The sequence below is a fragment of the Etheostoma spectabile genome, unplaced genomic scaffold, assembly GCF_008692095.1.
Source record: "Etheostoma spectabile isolate EspeVRDwgs_2016 unplaced genomic scaffold, UIUC_Espe_1.0 scaffold00018497, whole genome shotgun sequence".
Lineage (NCBI taxonomy): Eukaryota > Metazoa > Chordata > Actinopteri > Perciformes > Percidae > Etheostoma > Etheostoma spectabile.
In genome coordinates this window covers 48,815-54,726 of record NW_022604292.1, presented here as the reverse complement: position 1 = coordinate 54,726, position 5,912 = coordinate 48,815, and the positions used below count along the sequence as shown (strand labels likewise).

Below are 5,912 nucleotides of genomic sequence, written 5' to 3'. Positions count from 1 at the left end.
AGTATTCCCATAGCTCTTAGTAGTAACGACTTTATGAGATTCGTCAATGATAAAATTACAACTATTAGGAGCAAAATTCACCAAGACCCGCCTTTAACTGGCACTGACTTTCTCTAAAGTCAGAACCTTTAGAACATCAGTAAAACCAGATACGTGTTTAGACTGCTTTGCTTCACTTGATCTTTATCATTTACTTCAATTATTTCTTCATCTAAACCATCAACCTGCCTCTTAGATCCCATCCCGACTAGGCTACTTAAAGAAGTTTTACCATTAGTCAACACTTCTCTACTAGATATAACCAATCTGTCTTTATTAACAGGCTATGTACCACAGTACTTTAAAGTAGCTGTAATTAAACCTCTTCTGAAAAAGCCCAACCTTGATCCAGATGTTTTAGCCAACTATAGACCTATATCCAACCTTCCATTTCTTTTTAAGATTCTTGAGAAAGCAGTCGCCAAACAGCTGTGCGACTTTCACAACTTTTGCCTAGTTCTCTATTCTGTCGGGGCTTAACTCTGTCTACCCAAACATCTTCTTTTTTTTCTTGTTCTGTCTTGGCAAGAAGTATTATGCTTTTGGGTTGTCTGTCCATCTGTACATCAGAATCAGAAACATTTTATTGATCTGTGGAAGGGAAACTCTTAAAAAAGGACTGCTCCTTCGAGCCAGATTTGAACCAGTGACCACAAGGATTTCAGATTCATGCCCCTACAGTTTCCGCTCTACCAACTGAGCTATCAAAGGGAGATAACATTCATGAAAACCACTTCCCATTCTTGTTGATGTGATGACACAGGACCCCTTGGGGGGACTTTCTGAATCATCAGGGGCTGTAGCTCAGTGACAGAGCGCACTTTCAGTCTCAATGCCCAGATGTATTACAAGATTTGAAGTGAACATTGTATTGCCCAGCGATGGTGGTATAGTGGTGAGCATAGCTGCCTTCCAAGCAGTTGACCTGGGTTCGATTCCCAGCCATCGCAGTAGCTTTCTGTGAGTGATGTTACTTGCTTTATTTGTCAAGAAGTCAGCAGGAAGGTTACTTGCCCACCTGGTTTGATAAAACATTAGATCTCTTTGGGCTGCACGATTATGGCCAAAGTTATAATCACGATTAGTTTGATCAATATGGAGATTATCACAATTATTTGTTGATTTTCTCTTCAAAGTGCCGGAAACCAATCACCAATCGAAAAAAAAACCTTCGCAAAGAAAAAGCCAATACTTTATTAAAAATGCCAAGACTTTATTAAAAATGTTTTCACACTTTGTCATTTGTCTCTGGCATTGTTGATTATTAGAATATTGTAACCAGCATTAAGTGAGTAGGTTTAGGTCTGTGTGAATATGGGCCGAGCATCTACCTGGGCTGAATGAGTGAACATCTTCTTTTGCATTTTCACTGTAAAGAGCCATTACTCCTCCATGTAGGGCGTCAGAATTTGGGTTTCTGAAAATGGTTCTTTGAGTACAGGTAAACTTAGAATGCTAAAACAGGATTTAGAAGAAAAGAAGAAAAATGTTTGAGGGGCAATATGAAAAGCACTCAAGATCTGATATAAATAGAGAAAAATAAGCAATGTTCTAATCAGTGGTTGAAAGAAGCCAAATGTAAAAAAAAAAAAAAAAAAGAGGGTGCATCAACAGTTAACTCCAGAGAAGACAAAAAACAAAGAAAGGACATATGAACAATGTCACTAACGCATTTCTCTCCATCCAAGTCCTAAAGATGGCGAATAGCTGCTCATCCCACCACCACCCTACCCTCCTCCGCCATCCAGGCCGAAGGGAGAAACACCGTCCGTGTCTCTCCCAGAAGCAAGCGCCAGGAGCGGACAAGATCCCACACAGCCCCCACCTCGCTGCAAGCTCTCTCTCTACAAGCAGCCACGCCCCCCCCACCTACATCTGACATTAAGATCAGAGAGGTATGATCCCATCCAGAACCGTGCCATAGCTGCAGTTTTAGGATTTCTGGATGGGGCCGTGGCTGCTGTTATGTGTATAGCTATAAATCTGCTCCTTAAAAACAATAACAGGTCCGGCACTCCTTTCCCTCCTTTCTCCTTTGGCTTCTTCATCACTCTTCTTTGTACTCGTTCCCACTTGGACCTCTACAGGAAATAAAAGATGACTTGTTCCGGGTCTAAAATCATTTCTGGGTGGGATAAAAACAGAGCTGATGAGTAAAAGCAAAGGTAAGCAAAAGCAAGTACAAAAAGCTGGGCCAAACAGCAAAACCCACCAAAAATAGTTTCAACTCATCAGCGTTCCCCTCCAAGGAAGTCTTTAGTAAAAGGCAAAAGTCTCGTGCATTGTGAACAGAAACCAGAGTGAGTACAGCCGTCTGATCGAGAGCAGCAGAAAACCCTAGTGGACCCAGTCCAAACCATCTCGGTAAGCCTCACTGGGTGTCCAAACTAAAATGATAAGAGGCAACTTGGTAGACTACTTACTGATGTATATCTGTACTCACAATGCCCTGTTTGTCAGGTCTATTTCCCATCTGGCAGGGACATTTCTGGATTCAGGTGGACATTGTTGACAGATACATTGGTGGATCTTTATTCCCACCATAGGATTTGGCCTGTATTGCACATTGTCTTCACATCCCGCGCAATTTATTGCCATTGTCAAGCACATGACAGATTTTTTTTCCAAGCTCTCGTGTGTTTTTTCATTGTGTGACATCAAATTAAAATCATATTTTTACAAGTGCAAATTTAAACATTTAGTTCAGATTTTTTTGTTCTGCAAGCTCTCACTTTTGCCCCATATTCCCTTCATATGAGTCCGAGCCAGCAGCACTAAGGAAGAGCAGCCTCTCCTACGGCGAGTGGTGGCGACCCACGGGGAAACTTTGGTTTCCCAGTCAGTTCCAGTAGTACAGGTGAGAAAGTGGTGGATAAAACGAGGACTGTGGGCCGGCGTTGTTGGTACGTGAGTGGAAATACATCCAACATGCTAACGCCTATCCAACGCCATCACCCAGACATGACAATCACTGGAACGAGACAAAAAAAACTATCCAACGTCTCCTCCCTACAGTGGTTAACCAGCCTTTAGATCCAAATACAAATAGGGCCAAAAAATCACTGAATCAATCAGGATTTCCACATCACCTTCAAAGCCCCGTATCCACTCGTAGAGTAACCTGGCTTCAAGTATTTGCTGTATGTACTCAAACCTCGTTACAACGCGCCATCCCGTCCACCGGGACTTCAGTGTACCGTTCCACCCCTTTAGTCGCCACCACTCGCCATAGGAGAGGCTGCTCTTCCTTAGTGCTGCTGGCTCTGACTCATATGAAGGGAAATATGGGGCAAAAGGTGAGAGCTTGCAGAACAAAAAAATCTGAACTAAATGTTTAAATTTGCACTTGTAAAAATAAGATTTTAATTTGGAAAGTGTTCTTTCCTTTGGTATGATCTGTTGGTTTGGCAACGCCACTGAAGCACAAAAAAAGTACATTAGAAAAATAATAACTTCCAGCAAACTTTCGGGTATTCTATTTCCAAGTATGGAAAGTTTATACAAAAACAGGATACGGAGAAAGGCAAATAGCATTGTGGGCAACCAGAAGCACCCCCTTTCCTCCACATTTGAACTGCTGCCCTCAGGACGACGATACTGTGCTCCTTGTTTAAAAAAACAGATCCAAGCTCTCCTTTGTTCCACAGGCCATTAAACTCCTTAATAATGAAGGTCCCGTCCAATGATATATATATTTTGTTTATCTTTTATTCTCTTCTTTCTCCCAGCTGGTCTGGAACTCTACCCCCCCCTTCATATTATTCTGGTTATGGTACGAGTGGTGGTGTACATATGTTTTGTTTTTGTTTTTCCTCCTTGCCTTATCTGTGTTAATGTTGAATACCATGTGATGTGATCTGCAACCTAATTTCCCTATGGGGACAATAAACATGAACTAACTAACTTTAATACATGTCAATCAAGCTGAGCCTGTAAAGGCCACACAGTCTGATTAGTCAAGAGGAAACACCTGTGGGAGTGGAACATGGATGTGTACAGATGGGCTTTCAAACAATGCACCTTTTTTACATGTCAAAGTAGAAAAAGCAAAGGTAAAAATAAAAATGAATTATGGCTTAACTCAGTTTACATTTTTAAACCGGACATAAGGCATTACAAAGTCAAGAAAGTAGGTGTTAACCGTTAAAGTAACCTTGTCCACCATGGACAAAACATACTTCAAGACTGACTATAATTTCGCATGGTTTATTACCTTCATACAATTAAGTTTTTCACATGTCTGCTACTACCACTCTGATCATATTCCCTTCTTCAATACTCCATAAAGAAGCAAAGAACAATCATCAATGACAGAGAGCACATGAAGTGAATCATTACTCACTGTCAGTCTCACGCTCAGAAAAGAATATCACAACTCATCATCGTGGTCAGCGAGACCAAACACTTTAGAAACACATTCCTCAAGTCAGAAACTCTAGAAATGATCCCTGAAAGTATAGTCTTGGTTAGACTGAGGGGGGAAACTGCATCTCATTCACTGCAGAGTGATTGTCACTCAGGGTTCAGAGGGACAGACGCTAATCGTTACGTGCTCCAGATGACTCTGAGGTGAGAAAATCTATTTAGATCTTTAAAGCCCATGTTGCAGGTTAACCACCACTGTTGATTATTGGGTACAAAAAGCACTCAAGATTTGTATATCATCTCCAAATATTGTTAAAGGGGTGATATAATGCAAAACCGATTTTACCTTGTCATAGGTGAATAACGACAGTTCAGTGGGTAAATAGGACATACATAAAAGCTTTAAATCCCATTAACATGCCTTTCCTCTGAAAATCCCACATTTTGAAACTGCCGCTGAAAACGGGCGAATCCCAACAAAGCCAAAAGGTGACGTCAGGATCTCAGAACCATCAGCTTTGTCACGCCCATGGACGTATAAGGAGAACGGTCCAGCCCTAACATTTACACACAGGCCACTGACCTGAGACCAGCTCCTAATGTTGCTGGCGATAGGTCAATTAGATGTCCGACTGAGAACGTTGCTCCTGTACTCTGACGGGATTTACTAAGAAGAAAGTTTGAAATATTTCCCAGGACATTGACAATGAACCCGGGTTGTAAATGCAGAGTTCCAGTCTGTACACGGAACGGAGACACTTCTCATAGCTAGTCTTCCCAAGGAAGCAAACACTCGACGGACATGGCTGCAGTTTATAAGGAGATCCCTGTGAACTTTTCCCCCAAAGACAGTTTTCAAAACTTCGGACAATTTAAAGCAGGATTTGCTAAGCTGCTGTTGCTGTTCCGACTGTCTGGTCATCCCAACATCAAGCTGTAAGTATGATTTCGTCGCTAACAGTAACATTAGCAGGGCTGCCAACTCTCACGCATTGGCCGTGAGACACACGCATTTGACTGGTTTCACACGCTCACACGCCACACCCCCGATTTCTCACGCTGAAGTGTCAACCCGGTCGGTCAAATTTCTGATAGATGAGTTTATCTATAGATTTAGCTGTTTAGCCACTAGTTGTGCTTTCAGAGACTGTGAGGGGGTTCAAGAGCGCTCCCTGTCTGTGAAAGTTTCGAATTGTCGCAAACTGAGAACATTTTTTTACGATCCATCCCATTTCCCCGGCTTTAGGTATGAGCTCTGAGTATCACAGACCCGTCCGTCGCTTCGTGTCCACTCTCTCTGTAACAATAGAGGTGAGCAGAGCGGCTGGTAGCGTAGCAACTTCAGTTCATGTTAGTGGACCCGCTCTGCTGGGGGCGGTGACGCGTTGCATCCGTGTAGTCCTCCGATAATGCGCAGCGTACAGCCTCCTCTAAACTTTGTCAGAGACCAGAGACCCGAATGGGCGTCTGTGTCTGTCAGACGGTCTGAATGAGATCCACCATATCAG

At 42.5% G+C, this 5,912-nt stretch overlaps 3 non-coding genes across 3 annotated transcripts; 1 reads left to right on the top strand and 2 right to left on the bottom strand.

Moving 5' to 3' along the window:
- Positions 1 to 917: 917 nt before the first annotated feature.
- Positions 918 to 989, top strand: trnag-ucc (transfer RNA glycine (anticodon UCC)). Its single transcript has one exon. It is a non-coding gene; the product is annotated as a tRNA-Gly (tRNA).
- A 1,240-nt stretch (positions 990 to 2,229) lies between these two features.
- LOC116680899 (U5 spliceosomal RNA) lies at positions 2,230 to 2,343 on the bottom strand. The gene has a single exon (XR_004329913.1). It is a non-coding gene; the product is annotated as a U5 spliceosomal RNA (small nuclear RNA).
- A 1,944-nt stretch (positions 2,344 to 4,287) lies between these two features.
- LOC116680898 (small nucleolar RNA U3) lies at positions 4,288 to 4,503 on the bottom strand. The gene has a single exon (XR_004329912.1). It is a non-coding gene; the product is annotated as a small nucleolar RNA U3 (small nucleolar RNA).
- Positions 4,504 to 5,912: the final 1,409 nt, after the last annotated feature.